We start from the raw sequence: 14847 nt of genomic DNA, 5'->3' as shown, positions 1-14847 counted from the left end.
TCTCCTTCATGTTTGAAAGATATTTTTGCTGGATATACTATTCCATGTTAAAAGGTTTTTTTTCCCCTCAGCACTTTAAATATGTCATGCCACTCTCTCCTGGCCTGTAAAGTTTCTGCTGAAGTCTGCTGCTAGATGTATCGGAGCTCCATTGTATGGTAACTTGTTTCTCTTCTTTTACCGCCATTAGGATTCTTTCCTTGACCTTTGAGAGTTTGATTATTAAATGCCTTCAGGTAGTCTTTTTTGGATTGACTCTGCTTGTTCTATAGCCTTGTTGTACTTGAATATTGATTTATTTCTCTAGATTTGGGAAATTCTTGTTATGATCCCTTTGAATAAACTTTAGGCCAGGAGTTCGAGAGCAGCCTGCCAACATGGTGAAACCCTATCTCTATTAAAAAAATGAAATTAGTCAGGCGTGGTGGTATGCATCTGTAATCACAGCTACTTGGGAGGCTGAGGCAGGGGAAGCTCTTGAACCTGGGAGGCAGGGATTGCAGTGAGTGGAGACTGCACCACTGCACTCCAGCCTGGGCAAAAGAACAAGACTTCATATCAATCAAACAAACAAACAAACAAAACAACACTTTGTCCTCTGGCCTACATGGTTTCTGATGAGAAATTATTCATCATTCCTGTATGCAATGAACGTTTTTGTTTATTTGGTTGCTTTTAAGAGTTTTATCTTTATCTCTGTTAAGTCAGTAACTTGAAAGGGTCTGAGTTTTTATTCTGCTTGCAATCTAACTAGATACTCCATCACAATTTTATAGATTCTAATAGAAGATGGTTGAAGACATTTATTCCTCACAGCACTAACAAAATAATACACAGGCTCCTTGAGGCCCACTTTCTACAGGAAGTTGTGATGAGCTCCATATATTACCTGAACACATGGTGAAGTACATTATAAAAAAGGAACCCTAATATTAGGAGGCCCTGAACTTACATAGGAGCTGTTGGCACACCTGCCTAGGCTTCCCCTTGGAGGGCAAAAGTTGGGATGTCTCTTCATTCTGGGGTAATAAAGATACAGATAACATTTTCATTGATGTGGATTTATTTATATTCCATTTGGTGCTTTATTTAAAAAATGTTTATTGTACTTCTCCTGAAATTCCTGATTTCTTTACCCATCATAACTATTTTTCCCTGTAAGTTTTTTAAACAATATTTATCATAGTTTTTGTTTTTAATTCCTTATCTTTTGATCCCAATATCTTGGTCATCTGTGGGTCTATTTCAATTGATTTTTTTCTCTTGACTATGCTCACATTTTTCTGCTTTTTTGAATGTCTAATAATATTTTTTGTCATATGATGAACACTGTGACTGATATATTATAGATGCTCTTATTTGTATTTTCCTTTGAAGAGTGTCAAGTTTTGTTCTAACAGTAAGTTAAATTATCAAAAACACACATCAGTTTTGTGGAGACTTTGCACTTTGTTTGGATGAATTTCTTTTGGTTTTGTCCCTCATTCTAAGGTATATACCTTAATGCTAGGGTGCAGTCATTCCTGCTAAGGGGTGATCATTCTAGGGTTTCAATGGGAAGCCCAATAGAACCAAGTTCCTCTCAGGTGGTAGAACTTTCCCAGAGACAGGCAACTAACCGCTGAGATCTCTGCTCGTTACTGTTTTCCTCTGGGTTATTTAGATTCTTGCTCCACCCATTGTTCATTCAGGAACCTGCCAAGGATTTTAAGGAGTTTGCATGCAGTTGTTGGGCTTCTGTTCTTTGTGGCTCCTTCCTTTTCAGGATTTTCCTCCTCAAAGACATCCCACTGAGTTACCCTCTTGCCTCCCAAGTTTACAATTTACCAGTGTACTTCACACTACTGCTTATATTCCCTGCTAGCGCAAGCTTTTGGAGTGTTCGTTTCATTGTTTTATCCTGTACTGCCTAACCAGCACCTAGCATATGTACAGTAGGTAAATATTGAAGTGAATATTTGTAGAGTGAACAAATGAATTAATAAATTATAGGATTATTAAGCCTAGCATCAGAGGCATATCTAAAAAGACTAAGCAGGGGCCGGGCGCAGTGGCTCATGCTTGTAATCCCAGCACTTTGGGAGGCAGACGCAGGCGGATCACCTGAGGTCGGGAGTTTGAGACCAGCCTGACCAACATGGAGAAACTCCGTCTCTACTAAAAATACAAAATTAACTGGGCGTCTGGGCATGTTGGCGCATGCCTGTAATGCCAGCTACTCAGGAGGCTGAGGCGGGACAATCATTTGAACTTGGAAGCAGAGGTTGCAGTGAGCCAAGACCATTCCATTGCAATCCAGTCTGGGTAACGAGCAAACTTTCGTCTCAAAAAAAAAAAAAACAAAAAAACGAAGAAGTCTAAGCAGTGTTGCACATTGATTTAGAGCAAGGGTCCCCAGTCCCCTGTCTGTGACTTGTTAGGAACTGGATGCACAGTTGTGGGGAGTGGGGGTGGTTTGAACAAAGCTTCATCTGATTTCTAGGTGCTTCCCATTGCCTGCATTCCACCTGAGCTCCACCCCCTGTCAGATCAGCTGCAGCATTAGGTTCTCATAGGAGTGCAAACACTAATGTGTACTGTGCATGTGAGGGATCTAGGTTGTGTGATCCTTATGTGAATCTAGTGCTTGATGATGTGTCACTGTCTCCTACCACCCCCAGATGGGACTATATAGTTTCAGGAAAACAAGCTCAGTGCTTCCACTAACTCTACATTATGGTGAGTTATATAATCATTTCATTATATATTACAATGTAACAATTCCAGAAATAAAATGCACACAATAAATGTAATGTGCTTGAATCATCTTGAAATGCCACCCACTCCCATCTCCATCATCTATGGAAAAATTGTCTTCCACGAAACCAGTCCCTCCCTGATGCCAAAAAGTTTGGGGAGTGCTGATTTAGAGCTTGGTCTTTGGATCCAGACTGACTGTCTGTGTGTCCTTGATCAGGTTACTTAGCTCTCCGTGCCTCAGTTTTCTCATGATGTGAAAAACTTCCTAGCTAGTAGGGTTGCCGTGAGGATGAATGTTGTAAGACAGCCTATTGCCTAGCACTCAATAAATATTAGGTGTTGTCATGGTTGTTGCTGCTTGTAGAGAGCCTGGTCAGCTTCATTTTAGCAGCATCAAATCAAGAAATGGACCTCTCTAGGTTCCCAATTCCTAGGGGAGCTAAAATGTTCACTAGATATTGTGAACAAACGTGAACCTTAAAGAGCCAGTTCTTCAAGATGGATCCTGAGTGGTTAACTGGGCCTACATCTGTTTTATTTTATTTTATTTTTCCGTTTTTACATGTCAAATAACTGGACCAATTGGCCTAAATTTAAAAGAGAGCCAAGTGGTCATTTACTGACTAGAGGCCACTACTCTGAGCTCTCTGGAAAACAGCAACTTTTTGTCTTTGGGACTTTCAGAGCTCACCTGAACCAACCAATCAGAGCTCACCTGCCTTGGCCATTCAGAGCTCAGCTGTATCAACGAGTCGGGGCTCAGATGTATGATCAATCAGAAGTCAGCCTTGTCAAGCAGTCAGAACTAAGCAAATTTCAAGCCTTCATTTGCATAAATGGACGTGATTGGAAACCTGTGCGGGACCATTTGCTGTAAAACTCGAGCCTTCCCTTTGTTCTTTGGAAGGGCACCTTCGTTTTACAATAAAGGTTGTGTCTCTCCAGTTTACAAACTGCTCATTGGAAGATTCCTTTTAGAGAACTTTTGTTCACAATATATAGGAAATATGGAATCATTTAATTCAAAATTTCATTGTATGGTTCCTTACATAGTTACAGAAATAGAAACCAGTTAGTGTCATCAAGGGTGATATTGAAAAATAATAGCTTCTCGCCAATGACAACCTATTCTAAGCATAAGTTCTCTAAAACAGATTAAGTGTAAAATCGTAGCTATTTGCTTCTGTGCCACCAATCTCTAAACCAACTAGTGAATGTTCACTGTAAGTCAACAGTTACAGACAACTGAAATTCGGAGATGAAATAATAAAACTTTTTCTTGTGCCCAATGAATAGTAAATGAATAAAGGATTTGTAAGGCTTCCAGATAAACCCTATCAAGGCGTACACGTATCTGGGCAGGCCTCAGTTTCCGGTTTAGGTACTGGAAAAATAACCAGAGGGCTTTGGAGTGGCCGTAGCTCACTAGCGCACAGGTCAGGCAGAGCCGTGCGGGGCGTGCTGGAGGTACCCGGTCTGCCTGGCGGCCCAGCCCGGCGTCGCCGCGGTCAGACCAGTCAGACAGCTTCGCCCCCCAGCCCGGGCCCGGCCTCAGCCCGCCCCTCCCCGCCCTGCGCCGCCACCCGCCCTCCCGCCTGCAGTCCCGGAAACCGAGTCCCTGCTGTGAGCGCCCGGAGCTGGACTGGCCCAGCCCCCCGCGCAGCCGAGGCCCCGCAGCTCTCGCTGCCCACCGCCGGCCCCTCGGCGCGGGGCCATGGGGGGCTCGGGCCCGCGGGAGGCCGGAGCAGGAGCCAGGCGGGAAATGGGTAAGGGATCGTGGGGAGGCCTGGGCCGGGCGTGGGCACCTCCCGCCGTCGCCGCCCTCAACAGTGACTGTGTGCCACGCACCGGTCTCGCCAAGCCGGTGAGCACCTGCGGAGCGGCTGTCGCTGAGGAGGGTAAGGGTCTCTGGAGCCGGAAAGAGGGTTGAGAGCGAGCAGAGGACCCTGAGAATCCAGCCTAACCAAGTGGCAGAGACTGGGACAGCTAGGGGACGCTCTCATCACTGAGAGAATCAGCCTGTGCTCTCCCGCTGCGGGCTACTCCAGCTGCGCTGCTGGATCTGGGCTCCAAGCCCCGCTGGCGAGCAGGAGGAGCCCTTAAAGTCATCCAAGTGTCAGAACCAGGCGACACTGAGGGCTTTGCTTCTAATCTCTCATCGCCCTGTGGCTCAGTGGTTTCTGGTGCTCATGACCAGACCAGGTTGTCCCCTGCTTGGTGGGAGCTTCCCCCCAAGAGGGCACTGGGCTTGAGGATGAGGCATCTCTTCCCTGTCCCCTTGGGTGTTGGCCCTTCTCCTAGGTGTGTCTAGCAAGAAAGTATTAGAGATTTCTGGGAAGGTAAACCGTGTCTGCTCAGCTGACAAACTCATATCCTTCTAAGATTTCCTTTTGGTCCTAGAATTGCCTAGCTTATCTTTTCTGTAGGATGGTGGAGCTAAGAATGTGAGTTCTTTGCTGGATTTTTCCATGCTGCAGGATGGACTTGCTGTTCTGGTCAATGCACTCACCAGACCTCTGTGCATGGTCTGCATGTCTAGGTCAGGGGGCCAGTGTCAAAGTGAAGACTGAGCAAGGTCAGCCCAGCTGCCCTTGAGCCTCAGGCTTGGCCCCCTCCCAAGGCCCAGAGCTGATAGAATGTAATTAGCAACGAATTGGATGTCCATGAGCCTCTCTACATAAGCAACACATCAAGATCAGGTTTAGACAGTGCACAGCACCAAATGATTCATTATTTTCTTCCAGACGTGATATTTCCTGTGTATGAAGCATATGAAAAAGAGTCATTCATTCATTCATTCATCTAGCAGGTATTTACTGAGTGCCAACTACAAATCAGGCATGTAGGCACTGGGAATACAACTGCTCTCATTTGCACACAAGTTGGAGAGAGAAAATAAGCGAGTAAGCAGTTGAATGACATTATTTCAGAGAGCAATAAATGCTGAAAACACAAAACTGAAAAATCCCCCAAAAGACAGATGTGGGGCATGACAGTGAATGTATAAGAGAAACTGGTCCTTAGCTAGAAAATGTAGCAAGTAGACTTTCTAAATTAGGTGGGGAAATGGTCCCATGTTCAGGTCCTCAAAATCTAGGGAGACAGGATGAGCTGCCCTCTGTTCCTATCAACAGAGAATTATAGGCTGCCTATAAGAGATCAGTGAGAAATGGACTAGTGGTGAGTAGCCCCTCTCTAAGAGTGTGTTTCTTATTGGGAGGCTTAAATCTAAGACAGTGATTAAGATTCTCAGAAAACATGCTCTATTGATTCACTCACTCATTTGTATATTTATTCAGCAAACATTTATTGAGGGCCTGTATGTTCCAGGCACTATTCCAGGTTTGAAGGATACACCACTGAATAAGACAACCCTTCCTCTCACAAAGCTTATTTCTTGTAGGAGAAACAGACAATAAACAACATAACAATTTTAATGTCATGTCAGATGAAGGCTCTGAAGAAAAGCAAAGCAGCTTAAGGGGTTAGAAGTTGATTGGGGCTTGTGTTCAATAAAGTGGTTAGGACAGCCTGTGCTAAGATGAAATTTAAGCAGAGACCTGAATGAAGGTGAGACATGGCCATGTGACTACCTGGAGGAAGAACATTCTAGGCAGAGGGAACAGCAAGTACAAAGGCCCTGAAGCCAGAGTGTGGCATGAAAATATTGGGCATGCTGGATGAACAGGAAGGAGGCCAGTGTGGCTCTGGGGTGGGGAGTAGGCATCTCAGAGACTCGCCTTAAAGGACCGGGGTAGGGCTCAGCCTTGACCAGAGGGATCCAGGAAAGCAGATGGTGCCCCTCACTGCTGTGGCAGGAACTTGTGGACAGGCCTGGTGGTTTACGCCAAGCAGGACAAGAGGTGATCACAGAGATGGAGAGCATGTCTTTTGGTCCGAGAGGTATCATTTGCTTTTCTTACTCACACCCTGCATCCTTCAAAACATTGTGCGCAGCCTGGCCAACATGGTGAAACCCCATCTCTGCTAAAAATATAAAAACTAGCTGGGAGTAGTGGTGCTTCCCTATAATATCAGCTACTAGGGAGGCTGAGGCATGAGAATCGCTTGAACCCAGGAGGCAGAAGTTGTGATGAGCAGAGATTGTGCCACTGCACTCCAGCGTGGGTGGCAGAGTGAGACCCTGCCTCAAAGAACAATAATAATAATAATAATAATAATAATAATAATAATAAAACAAACACATGATGGGCTCACACAATGAGAATTATAGTAGGCAGCAGACCCTGAGGATTTCAAATTTAGTATTAGGTTGGTGCAAAAGCAATTGTGGCTTTTGTCATTAAAAATAAATGCCCACAGAATGGAAGATGAGAAAAAACTTGCCTTCTGGGAAAATGCCAATAATCTATTTTTTTTTTCATCCTTAAAACTATTAGATGATCTCATTAGCAGGTTTTTCTTAAAAAAAAAAAAAAAAAAAAGCAGCCAGAGACCATAATCAGTAGCATTTATTGAACACACATGAAAGGCCAGGCCCTCCTTTGGGTACTTTGTGTGCAGTAACACAAATAATTCTCGCAGCCAGTCTATGCAGTTTATACAGTTATGATCCATCTTCACAGATGAGAAAACTGAGGCCCAGAGAGAGTAAGAAAGTTGTCCAATGATTGCAAAGTCTTCAGTGAAAAAAAAAAAAGAATAAAGGATAAAAATAGAAAAAAAAAGAAAGAAAGTTGTCCAAGGTTACATGGGTAGTAAGAGAAAAATCAGAATTTGCCATCAGGTGGTGCCATTTTTGAGCCAAGTGCGCTCAGGCAATGCTGTAACAATGTCAGAGAGCCAAACTTGGGCCCAAATTTTGAAGAGATTCTGTGCACCAAAATGGACTTCTGACTGTCCTAACTTTTGGAGAAGCTTCTAGTTGGCAAATGAAATTGGTTCCTTTATAAAATAGTCATGGCCAGCCGGGCGCGGTAGCTCACGCCAGAAATCGCAGCACTTTGGGAGGCCAAGGTCAGCAGATCACTCAACGTCAAGAGTTTGAGATCAGCCTGGCCAACATGGTGAAACCCCATTTCTACTTAAAAAAAAAAAAAAAATTAGCCGGGCGAGGTGGTGCACGCCTGTAATCCCGGCTACTCGGGAGGCTGAGGCAGGATAATCGCTTGAACTCAGGAGGCAGAGGTTGCAGTGAGTTGAGATCGCGCCACTGCACTCCAGCCTGGGCAACAAGAGTGAAACTCTGTCTCAAAAAAAAAAAAAAAGTAATGCAAGCAACCCTTAAGGTACACGGTGAAAAATCTCTTTCCCTCTCCTGTCCTGTGATCTCCAATTCTCATGGGAGGCAATTTCTTGAGAATACTTTCAGAGAGATACATTCTATTTGTAAACAAGCATATATATATATGTATACCTTCCTTGTCTTTTTTAAAATATAAATAGTAGGAAATAATACTTAGGTATGCACTTTTTTAAAAAACTCAATATACTTAACAATCATTCTACTTCAAGACATATACAGCCCCACCTCCTGGGCTCAAGTGATCCTCCAGCCTCAGTGCCCTGACCTGTCCGTCCCTGCCATTAGCTGGGACCACAGGCAGGTGCCACCACGCCAGGCTAAATTTTGTATTTTTTGTAGAGATGGGAGTGTCACTATGTTGCCCAAGCTGGTCTCAAACTGCTGGCCTCAAGCAATCCTCCCACCTTGGCCAGCCTCCCAAAGTGCTTGGATTGCAGGTGTGAGCCACCGCACCCCGCCTTCATCCTTTTTAAGTACATGTATGATACAGTATCTCATTGAATGGGTTACCATATTTATCTAGCCAGTACACTGGAGGGTTATAAGTTATTTCCCCCATTTCTGTTTGTCTGCTGTGATAGATGATAACACATTAAGCATACTGTACCTATATAATCTCTCAGTTCTGTGACTGTTTCAGCAGGAGGAATTCATAAACGTGGTTTAAAAGTTACGTATATATTTTAGATCTTGCGGAACGCTGCCAGCCTGCTTTCCGAAGGCACGCATGTCTTTGTACATAGGCGAGTGCTGCTTTCCCCTCGGCTCCACCAACTTGATGTATCATCAACTTTTTGTTCTTGCCAATTTGACAGATTAAAAAAAAAATGCTATCATGCTATAGTTTTAATAGGTGTTTCTTTCTAGTGAGTGGTGTTACATGACTTACAAGCCATTTGTATTTCTGAGGGCTGTTCATATACTTGGCCTATGTTTTCAATTGGATTTTTGTTGTTGTTATTGAATTATCATTTCCTCTTCATCCCTCATTGCTAGTCCCAGTGGTTTCGCCTCACACCTACCCCCTCACCCTACCCTCATGAGCAGCAGCTACTCTGACATATTTATGACAGGTTTATCCTTAGATCTGGATGTATTTTAGAACGGTATATAGAAAAAAAGAAAGGTATATGATGTTGACTGATATATGCATGCATTTTAACCTTACATAAATTGCTCTATGGGGCTGGGCACAGTGGCTTATGCCTGTAACTCCAGACTTTTGGGAGGCTAAGGTGGGAGGACTGACTGAGACCAGGAGTTCAAGACCAGCATGGGCAACATAGCAAGACTCTTCTCTACAAAAAAAAAGGGCAAATAATAAAAAAATATGAGCCAGGTGTGGTGGTGCACTCCTATAGTCCTAGCTACTTGCAAGGCTGAGGCAGGAGGATCACTTGAGCCCAGGAGTTTGAGCCTGCAGTGAGTTATGATAGCATCACTGTACTAGAGCCTCAGCAACAGAGTGAGACCCCGACTTAAAAACAATCGCTTAGGCCAGGCGTGGTGGCTCACACCTGTAATTCTAGGACTCTGGGAGGCCAAGGCAGGAAGATCACAAGGTCAGGAGTTTGAGACCAACCTGGCCAATATGGTGAAACCTAGTCTCTACTAAAAATACAAAACTGGCCAGGCGCGATGGCTCACGCCTATAATCCCAGCACTTTGGGAGGCCCAGGCAGGTGGATCACGAGGTCAAGAGATCGAGACCATCCTGGTCAACAAGGTGAAACCCCGTCTCTACTAAAAGTACAAAAATTAGCTGGGCATGGTGGCGCGCGCCTGTAGTCCCAGCTACTCGGGAGGCTGAGGCAGGAGAATTGCTTGAACCCAGGAGGCGGAGGTTGCGGTGAGCCAAGATCACGACATTGCACTCCAGCCTGGGTAACAAGAGCAAAACTCCGTCTCAAAAAAAAAAAAAAAAAAAAAATACAAAACTTAGTTGGGCATGGTGGCAGGCCCCTGTAATCCCAGCTACTTAGGAGGTTGAGGCAGGAGAATCGCTTGAACCTGGGAGGCAGAGGTTACAGTGAGCCCAGATCGCGCCACTGCACTCCAGCCTGGGCAACAGAGTGAGACTCCATCTCAAACACACACACACACACACACACACACACACACACACAAAAAAAAATACCCAATAGCTTTGTGCTATAAATCATATTTTTCTTACTTTTTAAAATCAGCACTATGTTTTTGAGACAGAGTCTCACTCTGTCAATGATCTTGGCTTACTGCATCCCCCATAAGCACCCTTCTCACATGCCCGTAAGCATCCCCCACCTCCTAGGTACAAGTGAGCACATCCGGCTAATTTTTTTTTTTCACATTGGAACTGTGAGAAGGCTGCGAAGTCTGATGCTCTGCTGTACATCCAGCTAGAAGATTCCTGTTGGTAATTAAGAGGCTGGGCTAGAGAGGGAATTGTGAACCTTTAGTGAGTAGGTGGGAGGTTAACATGCGGGACTGGGTGAGGTCCTCCTAGAAGAACGTGAGGGTGAGAGATGCCCAGCCAGAACAGAGCCTGGGGCAGGTTTACAGGGAGGAGTAGACGGACAGCATGAGCCAGGCGAGAATACGAAGTGCACTTTCGAACTCTGCACTTTCCTGGCTAGACAACCTAAGGAAATTATCCTCTTGGTTTGGACTCTGTGCTGCTGTGGAGCCTGGGCAGGGAAGGGATGGGAGCTGGGTGTATACGACAAGGCCCAACGAGTAGTCTCTGCCTTTCTGGAGCTCCCAGTGCGGCCTTGGGGGATGCATACATGTACTGAGTTAGAGAGGAGGGAAATGGCCCCGGGAAACTTAGGTGTACCAGCTCTTCTCCAGGGCCATGAGCTCTGAGGCCCCAGCGCTCTTCCTGCTAGGAGCTGCCAAATCAGTGGTCCGTTTTTTCCTCTGAAGATGACAATGGACAGAATGTGGGTCAGCCCCTACTGCTGCAGAGGGCACTGGGACGCACGGCTTTGTTGCTATAGGCAGGGTTAAGTGTGGGCCTTCCCAGGGGAATATGTGACCCTTTACGAGGCCCAGGAAATGTCCTGCTCTGAGTTTATCTTCCTCCTTCACTTCGTCAAAGCATACTTGTTCTAGGTTTAATGCCAGAGCTTTGCTTTTCTGCGAATCATACCCACCTGAATTTCTATTCAGTGATTAGTCGCTCAGGACTAATGAGCATTAGGAAGACTTTCAGTTCTTTCTCCAAAGGAGAAAATGCTGCACAGGGCAGATCCAGCTGCACGAGGTGTCCGCTCATTTACATATCCCTACTATAATTTTTGAGATGAGAGTTTTAATATTTATTCATATTTATATTATTAAATGATATTTAATATTTTTCTTTGAATACACATACTTAAAAAACAACATAAAGTAGATGTTTTCTATTTTGGTGTGTTCCTAAGCAATCTTATCTATAAAATCACATTTTGCTGCACTATATCTTATTCTAATGCAGTTTCAAATAGATGTTTAACTATTTTTTTTAATTTATAAATTTTTAATAAAAAAATAAAAACTTTTTCCTTTTTTTTTTTTTTAAAGATGGGGTTTCACCATGATGGCCAGGCTGGTCTTGAACTCCTGACCTCAGGTGATCCACCCACCTCGGCCTCCCAAAGTGCTAGGATTACAGGCATGAGCCACTGTGCCCAGCGATGTTTAACTATTAATGTTCAGTACGTGTACCACATATCCACATAGGCAAACACAGCCTCAGATTTGTGGGTTCATGGAGAAGGTAATCTTGGGGTAGGTTAGGTTTATCCTAACCCTAGGTAGGGGAGGAAAGAACCCTTTTCCTCTTCCTTCTTAGGTTTAGGGACTAGGACCTGCAAATTAAATTGATAAAAGCTAGATTAACAGAAGAAATACACAAGGAGGTCAATAAAGGGAGTATCTGGCTTGTTAGATGGTTAAAGATCAAGGCCATATACCTAACTCAGTAGGGGAAAGAGAGAGAGCAGAAACAGGCTTCTATGGGGAGAAAAAATGAGTTTCTTTAAGAAAGATGGGTTTTTAGGAAAACAAATGAGAGATAAAGTTTGTGATAATGTTTATTAATCAAGGTAGGAGTGGTCTTTCTGTCTCCTTTAGGGCCTTAAAACTCCCCTGGAGAAGGAATTTGGGATGGGTTTTATTCCTCTCCTCCTTTCTGGTAGTAGATCTGTCCTGAGGCAGCCTTATTTTTCCATAAGTTGCTGCTTTTAGTCACATAAGTAAAACTGAAGTTTCTGGCTGGGTATGGTGGCTTCTGCCTGTAATCCCAGCACTTTGGGAGGCCGAGGCTGGTGGATCACGAGGTCAGTAGTTGGAAACCAGCCTGACTAACATGGTGAAACCATGTCTCTACTGAAAATACAAAAATTAGCCAGGCATGGTGGCATGTCCCTATAATCCCAGCTACTCAGTAGGCTGAGGCAGGAGAATCGCTTGAACCAAGGAATTGGAGGTTGCAGAGAGTTGAGATCATGCCACTGCACTTCAGCCTGGGCGACAGAGCAAGACTTTGTCTCAAAAAAAAAAAAAAAAAGAAAAAAGGGACCATAGTGAAATTATAAATAGTTTTGTTATTTAACAAAATTCTGTGAGTGTATTTCCATTTCATTAGATACTCTTTAAAGAGTATATGGTTCACCATATAGCTATATGGCTACCCAGTAATCTATTCATTTATCTCATTCCTTATTGTGGATATTAAAGTCGTAAGCATTTTTGCCATCATAACTGCACACACATGTGTTTCAGCAGATGTTTTGTGGGTGCCTTCTGGTGCCAAGGGGGCTGGGGGATGGAGGATGAATAACTACAGCCCCAACTCACTGCTCGTGTGAGAAGGACAGACCCACAACAAGTGGCTGGTTGCAGGGAAAGGGCTTATCTAAAAAACACAAAACTGGGAGAGAGCCCAGGATAAGGACCTTGAAAGTCTGGGTCAAGCTTTTGTGCTGGGGCAGAGGAGAATCAGGGAGCTGTGACTCGGGTAGCCCCGTCCCTGGCCATCTGTCCACAGACACTGGGTGTGCTCCGTTTGACTGGCCACAGGCAGGGTAAGGACAGCCTCTCAAGGTCACTGCACCCATACGGGATTGGGTGAGCAAGTGCAGAGTTGGAGACTTGTCATTCACTTTTGTAATCACTCCCTGCCCTTCTCCAGAATGAATGCCCAGGGCAGCACCGGCACACACACGTGGTCAGAGGCTGGTGCTGTCAGCGCTGGGCTGGGCTGCTCTCCCTTTCCTCTTTTCCCTGACTCTAGGAGAGTTCTCCCTCCCACTCTAAGGTCACAGGAGGCCCTGGCCCAGCCCTACCTCCCTGCTCTCATCCTGGGAAACCACAGCTGAGCTGGCTAGTGGGACTGTAAACATCTAACCGGGCAGAGGAATGGATGGGGAGGCAGGTGTCCTGTCTGCCCTTCTCCATGACTGAGGCATGTGGAGGTCAGAAAGCTGGGATGGAACAGGGCCTTTTCTGGAGAAAGGAGCGTGGCCACCACACTCTCAGCCTTCTCTAAAGTTTAGAACTTTTGGCTGGGCATGGTGGCTTATGCCTATAATCCCAGCACTATGGGAGGCCAAGGCAGGTCCTTGAGTTCAGGAGTTTGAGACCAGCCTGACCAACATGGTGAAGCCTTGTCTCTACTGAAAATACAAAAATTAGCCGGGCATGGTGGTACGAATCTGTAATCCCAGCTACTTAGGAGGCTGAGGCAAGAGAATTGCTTGAGCCCAGGAGGCAGAGGTTGCAGGCAGCTGAGATCATGCCACTGCACTCTAGCCTGGGAGACAGAGTGAGACTCCGTCTGAAAATAAATAAATAAATAAATAAAAATAAAGTATAGGACTTTTATGGAGACTAATCTGGATGCTTCAGTCTTCCTCTCTTACCCTGCCCAGGCCAATATTTCAACTCCGTTAGCACAAGGGTTTTCATGAACTTCCAGTTGGGAGATGTGAGTCAGGCTTACCCCGTCTAGCTCTGCTCGTTGGGAAGAAGGCTTGCTCCCCACCTGGGTTTTCATTTCCACAGCATGCAGTGGTAACAGAGTCCAGCAGAAAGTACATTTGGAGGGTTCTACAGGCCCAGGTCCAATCCTAGCCTTACCATTTCCTGCCTGTGCATGCCCGAGTGATGGCTGACCCTCTGTCTCCTCATCTGTTCTGTGGCCTGGGGATAATAATGCCCCTCACCCTGACCCCAGACCCCTAGGGACTAGAGATGATGTATAGAGAGGGTCTGTTAAGTGTCAGCACATTGTGGTCCTCAGGAAAGGGTCCTGGGCTTTATGTTAGGTGCCATTTCCTTCACTGGTGGCCTCTCTCCTCTCTCCCTTCTGCCTCCCGGGAGGGGCTGACTGTGTGCTGAAATCTCCAGGGCCCCTCTCCTGGAAAGTGGGCTCTACTCCCTAGTCTGTGCTCAGTTTGGGAGAAGTTGCTTGTGCTGAGCAGCTTCTTGTGCAGGCAAACAGGAAGTAGCTTACCTCGAGGGAGGCAGGAGAGCTGCCTGGCTGTGCTGTGTGTCTGCTGTGTTGTGTGTCCTCTGTGCTGTAGGGAGGAGGACAGGCTGGGGAGGGAACTCCCAACACACACACACCATACATATGCAAGACCCACTGCATAGAAGGAGCAGGGAGAGGCAGGTCCCATACCCCTTAGTATGGTCTTGAAGAGAGGCTGAGCAGCCTTTAGTCATTCACCAAATGGCTGTGGAGCAATTGTGAGTCAGGCACTCTGCTGTAAAGCACATGAGCCAGTCCTTGCCCTGGAGAAGTTCACGGTCAAGGGAATGATAGGAACTCATAACTCAGCTGAGGGGCAGGGCCTGGACTTGGGGAAGGGGAAGAT

At 45.5% G+C, this 14847-nt stretch overlaps 1 protein-coding gene across 2 annotated transcripts in view; it reads left to right on the top strand.

The window, feature by feature from the left end:
• Positions 1-4486: 4486 nt before the first annotated feature.
• Positions 4487-14847, top strand: part of PSD4 (pleckstrin and Sec7 domain containing 4) — a 45521-nt gene continuing 35160 nt past the window's right edge. Inside the window, exon 1 of one of the 2 annotated variants that reach the window (XM_012438962.2) lies at positions 4487-4505. The gene's annotated coding sequence lies outside the window, so the exon portion shown is untranslated. Of the gene's footprint in view, positions 4506-4618; positions 4638-14847 lie in introns of those variants that run through there. The other variant, XM_012438963.3, reaches the window with a different exon arrangement.

Source organism: Aotus nancymaae, unplaced genomic scaffold, assembly GCF_030222135.1.
Source record: "Aotus nancymaae isolate 86718 unplaced genomic scaffold, 86718_ANA_hifiasm-v0.15.2.pri h1tg000017l, whole genome shotgun sequence".
Classification (NCBI taxonomy): domain Eukaryota; kingdom Metazoa; phylum Chordata; class Mammalia; order Primates; family Aotidae; genus Aotus; species Aotus nancymaae.
Note: the sequence above shows the minus strand (reverse complement) of the source record. Positions and strands in the feature narration are given on the sequence as shown.